General features: G+C 43.8%; 1 pseudogene; it reads right to left on the reverse strand.

Moving 5' to 3' along the window:
* Positions 1-206: 206 nt before the first annotated feature.
* LOC127212226 (40S ribosomal protein SA-like) lies at positions 207-3,222 on the reverse strand (annotated as a pseudogene).
* Positions 3,223-10,678: the final 7,456 nt, after the last annotated feature.

The raw sequence follows: 10,678 nt of genomic DNA on the forward strand, positions 1-10,678 counted from the left end.
GCATGATGCTGTGTGTGCCTCCACTGTGTTTAGTAAATCTCATGCAATCAGATGAAGTAAAGGAAGACTCTGAGGCCATAGATCACTTCATATTTTCTCTGTGCTATTAATCAGAATGAGGTATTTATTTTTATTTATTTGTTTTTAGCTTTTAGAATTTTATTTTCTTTCCATTTCCCCCTTTGCTTAGGTGTCTGCAGAGGTGCTCAGGACCACTCAGTGGTGTTTCCAACCCACTCGGCGGCCTGCGCTGTGGGAGCTGCTGACCAGTCCTCAGTGCCTGTCTGGGCACTCCCGTTCTCAGTAGGGAACTTCTGGATGGGTACAGAGGGCAGCTGCACATACTCAGACCAGTCTGCCACCTCTGGCTGAGCAGTGGTGAACTCAGGAGCTGGCGCAGTCCATTCGCCCTGGAATTCCTCCTTGGCCACGGCCTTCTTAGCAGCAGCCCGCTCCTCCTTCTCAGTTTCCGCTGGATCTCTGCAGAAGAAAAGATCAGGCATCACCTCCCATGGGTGCTCACGGGAGATAGTGCCACGCATGCGGAGTACTTCCCGGGCCAGCACCCACCATGTCAGACCCACTGAGTGAGCTCCCTTGTCATTGCATGGGATGGCAATGTCAACATAGCGCAGAGGAGAATCCGTGTTGCACAGAGCGATGGCGGGCAGGTTGACATAACAGGCCTCTGTGAGGGGCTGGTGGTCAGGCCTGGGGTCAGTCACCACTAGAAGCCATGGCTCCCTGAAGGCTGCTTGGATCTGGTTGGTGAAGGTCCCAGGTGTGAAGCGGCCAGCAATGGGAGTGGCTCCAGTGTCAGCAGGGAACTTCCGCACAACTCGCTGGCCAGTGTTCCTGGAGATGACGCTGACGTCAGCACGGCTCTCAATGGTTAAAAAAAAAAAAGCTGCAAGCAACAGTTTCTCCCAGGCCCTCTTCAGATTTATGATGTAGACACCATCACTGTTCCTTTTGGAGATGTAGCTCCATCTGAAAGTTAAGGTTGGGGCCACCTAAGTGGGTTCCTGTGGCAAAGAATTTGAGGACATCCTCCTCCTTCATCTGCAGGACATCAAGGGCTCCGGACTTTAAGTTACAACTGGAATCAAGACCAACGCTGTATGGACCCACCCCTGGGCAGCGCGAAAAGGCAAGGTATCTATTTTTGATAGGATAAATTTAGATTTACAGCACAGAGATAGTTTGCCAGAAAGTTATAATCACTATGCTTAGTGTGCCCAGCTGGACCTATTCCGTCCTCATGCACAAAGCATGAGGATAAGGCCTCCTCTTGCCTTTGAACACTGTCTCATACCTTCTCTGTTCAGTAATCTAGCCCAGAGGATTTTAGGTAGACCATCCAAAATTATTATTTATTCTTCATACATTAACCAGAGGCTGCTCTTGAGTAATGTATTCTGGGAAATCTTGGTCAGACAAGGACATTATGACATTTTAAAAACCATTAATGTTCCTTTTTGTCTGAAGTTACACTCACTAAAAATTCAGATCAGTGTCTTTGGTCCTACTCAAAGTTGTGTCTTTGTGTTGCATGTCACAATTCTGGAGAGCAAAAACAGAGATTTTTCTTTCCCCAGTGTTGGTCTGATATATTTTGATGGTAATTAATAAAAGGTCGTCACACCTGGGCAGGGCAAATGAGATGGGCGTGGCTAAGGTTCCTGGGTGTGGGGAGACAGAGAGATTCTTGGGAAGAAGAGAGATGGAGGAGATAGGAGAGGAGAAGACGGTTGCACCATCATGAGTCAGGTGGAGGAGAAGCACATGGCCGGCGTGGAGGGAGATTTGGCCCAGATGAAGAACATTAGCAAGTATATAGGATTATGGATGGGAGGTAGCTTGAGAGAAATTATTAGAACCAGATGGCATGGGATTGGACAGGTGTCCCATACCTGCCCTACTATGGGAAGTAATTTAGCCCTGCCCCAGGTCCACCAAGGCTATTTAAAAATGTAACAGGTGTCTGTGTCTTGATTGACTGCTAGTGGGTTAGAAAATGCTGCTGTAATAATAAGTATAGGCCTAATAATAAATATTATTAGGCCTTACTGGTAATTTAACAACAATACCCCAGTGACATTGACACTGTCTACCAGCATTAAACAAGTTTACCAGCATTAAGAAAAACAAACCACATATCAGGGCTTCTAACAGTGGGGGAAGGGGCTGTCTCTGACTCTGTTGCCCTTGGGACCCTTTAGCCCTACTGGGCTGCCTCAACTAGCTTCAGTAAGAAAAGATGTCCCCAGTCTTACTGCAACTTGCTATGCCAAGGCTGGCTGATATCCGTGGGGGTGGGGGGCTCCCCTTTTTCTGAAGAGAAAAAGAGGAGGTGAGAAGGGAGAGGTTGGGGGAAAGGTCTTGGATGAGAGAAGGGGGGGGGGAATTGGAGTCTGGATGCAAATTAAAGTAAATTAATTAATTTTCAAAACCGCATTATCAAAGACAGCAATAAACCGCCAAGTTTATTTTTCCTTGTAGCGTTCCTTTTAGATCTGGTAGTTTTGAGAAGAAAGAAGACTAGCTTTCCATGCTATTCCTTTGATTATTTTTAAGTGCATCATGCTTTGAATGTAATTGTATTTGATCTTAAAAATCACTTCAAATAGAAAAGGCAACAGTTAAAACATCTTGATGCTTGCAGAAGAGCCATATGTAGACGAGACAAGGTTGGTTTCAACCTTCAGAATAGCTTGCTCCAGCTCCTGCCTTCTCCTTTGAGGGGCTAGCAAGAGAAGGTGACAGCTGGGCCTTTTGTTGAGACCTAACGTCTAGTGGCCTTGTAGGATATAGCACAAAATCCCCCAAATGGGATCAGTTAATAGCTGCCTTCGGGGATAAAGTGAGACAAATAGCATACAACGTGCAAAACTAAAGCAGAATCTTTCAGCCATAAGCAGCGCCCCAGCAAACAGCTGTTCATGTCACATGTGGGATGTGCATGTTGTTGTTTTTTTTTTTTTTTCTGCACATGGTGCTGTCTCATGCTCAGCTTGTTTCTACGTCTGCTTGCCGTGTGCTCACCTTTTGAACGGGGAGGAGTCCCTGCTGGAGCACAGCTTCCCAGCCGTCTGAGAGCTGAGCGGTGAGGAGGGCTTGGCCTGCAGATTTGGACTGTTTTCTCATCCAGTCCTTTTTCCTGTTTCTATTCCACACACCACACTCCTGAGGTCTAAGGTACGGTGAATTTTCCTTGCACATGCTACCACAATGAGGCTTGCTGTTATTATTGTGCACCAGTAACATAGCAGAGTAAGGATTGCCCCCTATTTATGTATTTATGCTAACACATCTCATGCTTTTCTGGTACTTTCCTTCCTTAACCCCAGCCTTCCACCATGCTATTTCCTCCTCCTCCATCTCCCCCACTTCCTCCTTCACTTCCTTGTCCTTCTGTAACTCCTCTATTTCCTCCTTCTCTTCTACCGACACCTCCTCTAACTCCTCCCCTTTTCCTCCTCCTTCTTTTTTTAATCCTCCTTCTTGGCCTCCTTTTCCTCGTCTCATTTACATGTGTTTTCAGCAGTAAAGCTCATAGACACCTGGGGTATATTTGCCTTACTTTTCTGAATTTTTCTAAGCATGTAAAAGTATTTAACAGTTATGTAGGCCTGGCAAGATGTCGCAGAAGGTAAAGGCAATTGCAACCCAGCTAATGACCCGAGTTTGATCTCTGGGATCCATATGATGGAAGCTGAGAACCAACTTTCATAATTTGTCCCTTTACCTCAGCATGCATAGCATCACACATACAAACCTGCTCATAAGTACATATAGTATGATTTTAGAAAGTTGTTTACACCTTTTAAACATATTTTAAACATTCAACGTAAAATAAGAAAACTAAGATGACTAAAATCAAATGCAAGTCTCTATAAAATTATTGCATTGAATACAAATATCATAAAGAAAAACCCATTTGTATCTCTATGTGTTCTTAGTTGTAAACAAGAGTGCAAGACAATTCAGTCAGAAAGGAATCTGTGAAAACAGGTTGTGTCATGTCCAGGATCTCTGAGAAGATCACAATGACAGGCTTGGAGCAGGCACTTATCGTCACCAACACTGAGAACTGTTGCTGTCACTACACCACAGATAGAAGGCCAGAGCTGTCACTTCATGGTCACCAACACTGAGAACTGTTGCTGTCACTACACCACAGATAGAAGAAGGCCAGAGCTGCCACTTCATGGTCACCAACACTGAGAACTGTTGCTGTCACTACACCACAGATAGAAGGCCAGAGCTGTCACTTCATGGTCACCAACACTGAGAACTGTTGCTGTCACTACACCACAGATAGAAGGCCAGAGCTGTCACTTCATGGTCACCAACACTGAGAACTGTTGCTGTCACTACACCACAGATAGAAGGCCAGAGCTGCCACTTCTACTGCAGCATCTCCTCCTGTCATGATGCACTCATGACAGTACCTGACTCTGTCTTCTCACACTGTCTTCTGAATCAGAGCTTGTCAAAAAGGTGTCCTTGCATTGGACATACCTAGGACACATACCTAAGCCTTTGCATAAAGGAAAACAGGGAACACTTCTCTAGCGTCTCTATGAGAAAGATGGAACACAAAATGTATGTATGGAATCTCAGAAATGCGTGGCCCAGTAGAGCAATCCAAAGAGCTCTCCTAAGAGGAAACAATCCACAGCCTCCAAGAAGGAGATGATTGGACTGAAAAGCCACGCCTGGGTGAGTTCAGGGACAAATTTTCCTTCCCCGTGTAAGTAAGGCGTTCCTAGGCTGGGTGATATGTTTGTGAAGTTGGTTGAAGTATGAAGGCAGTGCTTCCTGTCCTGGGAGGCAGGTTGGCATGGCATGCGGGGAGGTCTACTCTAGTTTTCCATGCCATGGGGATGAGAAGTTTTCCACACCTCTGTGAGAACTTTACTGAGGTTTAATTGAAAACATCCCAAGCGACTTGGAAGATTGGCATGATGAGAAATGTGATATGACTTCTTATCCTTTTGTCTTCAGGTCGACACAGGCCTTGGTCCTGATCTTCAGTAAAGAGCCATTTCTAGGTCTCAGATATGGTTTCCATCCCAGGTCCCCAGAGTGGAAAGCAATAATAAAAACTGAACACAGTAAAATCATATCAAGTTTTTTTTTTTTCCAAAAATGACCAAAGCCTCATCCTCAAGTTCGTATGACATCAAAGCTCCTCCTACCTTGGAATATTTGTGATCACAGAAGAACACTGGACATGATCGAATACAATTGTGTACAGAATTGCATAACATCACAGTCGAGTATTATAAAGAAGTCTCACAATAATTTTATGAAATCTAAATGTATTTAGTCTTCTGAATATTCTGATATTAAGGTATTATTATATAAATATCTATATTTCAAGATTTATTTTTTAAATTTCATGTGTGGGGGTGTTTTGCCTGCACCAATGTGTTTGTGCACCATGTGCATGCAGTGCCCTCAGAGGCCAGAGGAGGGAGTTGGATCTTCAGGAACTGGAGTTATGGTAAGTTGTGTGCCACTGTTGTGGATGGTAAGAACCACTTCCAGGTCCTCTACAAGTGCTCCTAACTATTGGGCCATCTCTCTTACCTGTCATATTTATATTTTAAAGAGTGATCAGATTTGCTTTGTTATACTAATTTCAAATTTTGAATCATAGTCACATTCATATTATAAGGCAAATGATCTCTCAGTTCATTCAGCTCCAAATTTAATGTTGTAATTATGAAGAAATAGAATGTTAAAAGATTGTTGGAGTACTTTCCCTCCTCTCTTAGGAAACTTTTATTCTATGTCTATCCTAATAAGCAGTTAAAAGTATGTCTATGCCAATATTGGCTTTTTTCCCCCTAAGCTGGTGCTCCATAGAAATGAGAGTCTAATCGGCTGTGGCAGTTGGAACAAATATACCTGCCTTTGCTCTGGAATATCTTTTAGTGAGTAAGTAAGGACTAAGAGGGCATGATTTGGTTAGAGCTGCCCTGGCACCCAAGTGCTATCATGAGTTCCTTTCAGGGCATGTGGGGACATTTGGTACACCCAAAAGTGGATCAAAGATCTGAAATGGGTTCTACTTAGAAGAGGGCATCACTGCCCCATCATAACCAGATGACGCCTGACCTACTCATGCCTGCTTCAAATGAGACAGCTCAGCCACTGGGGTCTGTGGAATTTGCTCAGTACCTTTCATCTTCCTGTAGCCCATTTCCTCGCTGCACCCGTGGCATCAGTCTGAGCAGAATGTCTGGATCCAGATAGACTTATCAAATAGGTAAATGCAAACAAGAGGGGAAATAAAATACACCACAACAGCTCCTCTGTGTGGAATGAGCTCCAGCCACACTTAAAGGAAACACTCTCTTTAAGATAAAGTCATCGCTGTAAAATATTACTCTGTGAAGCGACACAGTAAAGGAAGGAACTGGATAATTCAGATTGTTCATAAACAAGATCACCATATTAAAGAAATGTACTTTTCTGTTTGCCATAAATTTCCAAGTTGGTCGTGAGCATGGTCATATTGTCCAGTTGGTGTGACCTGGACTTCATTGGCCCAGACGATCACTGATAGTAGTTGCAGCCAGTTATGTTGTTCTGTGGTTTATAGTCCTTTATATGGAATTCCTCTGTGGTAGGCATTGGTCTACACTTAAAAGGATAAAAACGAAAGAAAACAAACTGAGTCTAGGAGATTAAACAGCTTGTTCAAGGCCACATGTCAGCAGCACACAAAAGTTTAAACTATCATATGCAGCATCCATGTTGCAAGAATAGAGTGCTAATTAACTTTAAATCACTTTAACTTAAGTAATTTTAGTTATTAGTGATTTCTATTTCTAGAGGAACTCAAAATGCAATGTTACATTTAGTCCTCAGTACCGGGCTATAAAATATGTAAAGCAGATACCGGGAGCTTGTTTGTGACCAGGTAAAATTGAAGCTCACTAGTCACAAACTGTGCAGATCCAGAATCCAGTGCTCTTTTCAAAACACACACCCTACAAAGCCCATTTCAAAAGTAATCCCCCTCAGGTGGCAATAAAGGAAGAATCAGATTTGGAAAGTAATCCAGTCAATAAAGTGCTTGCTATGCAACCATAAGGACCTTGGTGTGAGCTCCAGAACTCACGTAAAGAAGCTGGACCTGTCTGGGATGAGCGAGAAACCTAGGACTATGGAAACTCCCAGGACTCTGTGATGGTGACCCTAGCTAAGACTCCTAGCAATGGGGAATGTGGACCATTTGAAATGGCCATCTGCAACCAGGCAAGACTTCTAAAGGAGGGATGGGGACAATAACCCAGCCACAAAACCTTCAAAATATTCGGGAATAAAGAGGGAGCAGAAACTGAGGGAACAGCCCTAACTTGACTGACCTAACTTGAGCCCCATGCCATGAGAGAGAGGCCATCCCTGACACTATTAGTGATACTCTGCTATTCTTGCAGACAGGAGGCTAACAACTGTCATCTGAGAGGCTCTATTCAGCAGCTGATCAAAACAGATGTAGAGACCCACAGGCAAAAACATTAGGCAGAGTTTGGGGAATCTTGTGGAGGAGGGGGGAGGATTGAAGTAGTCAGAGAGGTCGAGGACACCACAAGAAAACCTACAGAATCAACGAACCTGGGCCCATAGGGGCTCAAGACTGAACCACCCACCAGGGAGCACACATGGGATGGACCTAGGTCCCATTCACATATGTAACAGACGTGCAGCTCGGTCTTCATGTGGGACCCCTAACAGCAGGAACAGGGCTGTCTCTGACTCTGTTGCCTGCCTTTGGATCCCTTTCCTCTGACTGGGCCACCTTGTCTCATCTCAATAGAAGATGCACCTAGTCCTACTGCAACTTGATATGCCAAGACATTTTGATATCATGGGAGGCCTCTCATTCTCTGAGAAGAAAGGGAGAAGGGAATGGGGGAGGGAAAAGGCGGAGGTAAGGGGAAAGGACTGGACTGGGAGGAGAGACGGGAGAGGAAGCTATGATCAGGATGTAAGGTAAATAAATTAATGAGTGAATGAAAGAAAAAAAAAAAAGAAGCTGGGCCTGGTGGTCCACACTAACAATGGCCCACACTGGAGAAGCAAAGCCCAGTGGATCCCCAGGGTTCCCTAGCCAGCCAACTTTGCATTCTTGGGAGTTTCAGGTCAATGAGAGACCTGAGATGAGAGACAACAACAACAAAAAGTTGACCAGTGCCTAAAGACACCAATGACACCTGAGCCTGTCATCTGGCCTCCACGTGCACAGCACAGGTAGCCACACACATGTACACACACACACACACACACACACACACACACACACACACACACACACACACACACACACGGACACACCAAGAGACTACTTGAAAGCAAAAGGAGACAAAACAAGACACAATCCACCATGAATGTGACATAGTGATAGCTCCAGACCAGAAGGACCAAACCCCTTCTTTCTTTGTTAAGTGACAGAGTCATCATAGAAACACCTCCCACAAAATGATGTGGACAATGAAAACACCACACCCGACTGTTGACTGGCTTTGCTCAGACAGGAGCAGATCAGTGTCACAATGTCACACATTAATCGATGAACTTTCTCCTAGACTGTGCTAAATGTTGGTGGATAGGCAACTCCAGAACGGTAGGATCAGAATGCCTGCTATTTGATCTGATGGCTGGTACATCCCAAACAAAAAATACGTTTCTCCTATTTCAACTCCAGAGACCAGCACTGGTCACAAAGCTTGTGTCAATCCAAGATTTGTTGGACAATGTAACACAGACTCGAGACATAAAGGGCTGAGTTGAAAAGATACATAATATCTGAGAGGAAAAGGGTAGTTATCTTACGGGAAAAGGAAATCCTTTGGGTGCACTCAAGAGTTACATAGCCAGCTCATATGGTGATTCTATAGTTTTTAAAAGAAACCTCCATAGTGATTTCCAGAGGTTGAGTTTTCACTCACCCCAGCAGGAAATAGGGGACCCTCATTCCCTGTCACACCATCACCAGTATTTGTTGTCATTCTTGACGCTATTTTCATTGGCATAACACAGAATCTCAAAGTACTTTTAATTTAATTTTCATTTCTCTTATGAATAAAGATGCTGGCCACTTTGTCAACTATTTGTCAGGCATTTGTGTTCCTTCTTCTGAGACCTGTGTCACCTGTTTATTGACTGAAAGACTTTTGGTTAATTCCTCCCCCGCCCCCCCCCCACGTCCTTTCCTGTCTGGTGTAATGGGTAACGATTTTCTCCTGTTCTGCAAACTGTGCCTGAACCTTTTACTTTGCTCTTTAGTTTCATGTAATTCCATCCGTCAGTTCTCGGGCTTATTTCCTGTTGCCACTGGAATCCTTTTCAGAAAGATTTTGCCTGTGCTCTCTATCTTCAAGTGCCCTCCCTATTTCCACCTAGAAATTTCAAAGCCATTGATGCCGTTTGAATTGATTTGGAAGGGTAAAATAAATGGATCTAATTTTATTTTCTACATGCAGATATCCAGTGTCCCCAGGAACATTCATTGAAGAGATTTTTTTTTTTTTTTTTTTTTTTTTTTTTTTTTTTTTTTTTTTTTTTTTTGCCAATGCATGGCTTTTTATTGTTGTTGTTGTTTTAAGTGGCAGAAACTACATAGGTTTATTTCTGGGTCCTCTAGTTTATTTCACTGGTGTGCATGCTACTTCCCAGCTCACTAACATTCTGTCTGGGTCATCATGGTAACATCTCGAACATTTTCCTTCCTACTTAAGATTGCTTTGGCTAGTCTGGCTCTTTTATGTTTTCATGTGAATTTAAAGATTATTTTTATAATGCTGTGAAGAATGTAACTGGAATTTTGATGGGACCTTGTGAATTTGTAGGCTGCTTTGGGCAGCACGACCACTGCCACAGCATAAATCCTGCCAGTCCACAGGCACAGAAAGCTATTCTATCTCGTGTTTTCTTCAATTTCTTCTTTCCTTAACTTTTCATTGATTCTTTACAAATTACTCATCATGCACCCTGATCCCACTCATCTCCTCATCCCTGTGTATCTGCCCTCTGCCTTTGCAACTGCCCACAAAAGAAAAGAAAAGAAGATATAATAATAATAATAATAATAATAATAATAATAATAATAATAATAATAATAAATAATATATAATAATAATAATTAAATAATCTTGTCCTGGAACCTGCGGTGTGTTATAGAGTGACCTACAGTATATCCTTTTGTGCACAATATCTTTACTTGTAAATGCTCATTGCAGTGAGTCATTGGCCTGATTTGAGGCCTCTGACTTCTGCTGCACTACTAGATCCTCACAGGGACTCCTCTCAGAGCTGTTACCCTGTGTCATGGGGATCCTGCAGCTTTGGACTTACAGAACTGACACTTTCATGAGCCCCAGCAGTTCATAGATGGGATAGATGTTGGCGTGAGACAATTCAAAGCCTTGGATCTGGGGCTGCGAGGTAGCCGAGTTGTTCAGCCTGTCAGTTCTCCTGTGCCTGCACTACCAAGGTGAGCTCCTCAGCATTGCCCCTGCTAGCTCACCCAATGCTGCAGCTAACGAGGGACAGGGCCAACTCTCTTGCTCCTGTGCCCTTGGGGTTGGCTCACCAGCGCCTTCATCATCAGGGCCATCTCTACTGTGCTTCCCAGGCAAGGTGCAGGACCCTGCTCTCC

This window comes from Acomys russatus, chromosome 30 (genome assembly GCF_903995435.1).
Source record: "Acomys russatus chromosome 30, mAcoRus1.1, whole genome shotgun sequence".
Lineage (NCBI taxonomy): Eukaryota > Metazoa > Chordata > Mammalia > Rodentia > Muridae > Acomys > Acomys russatus.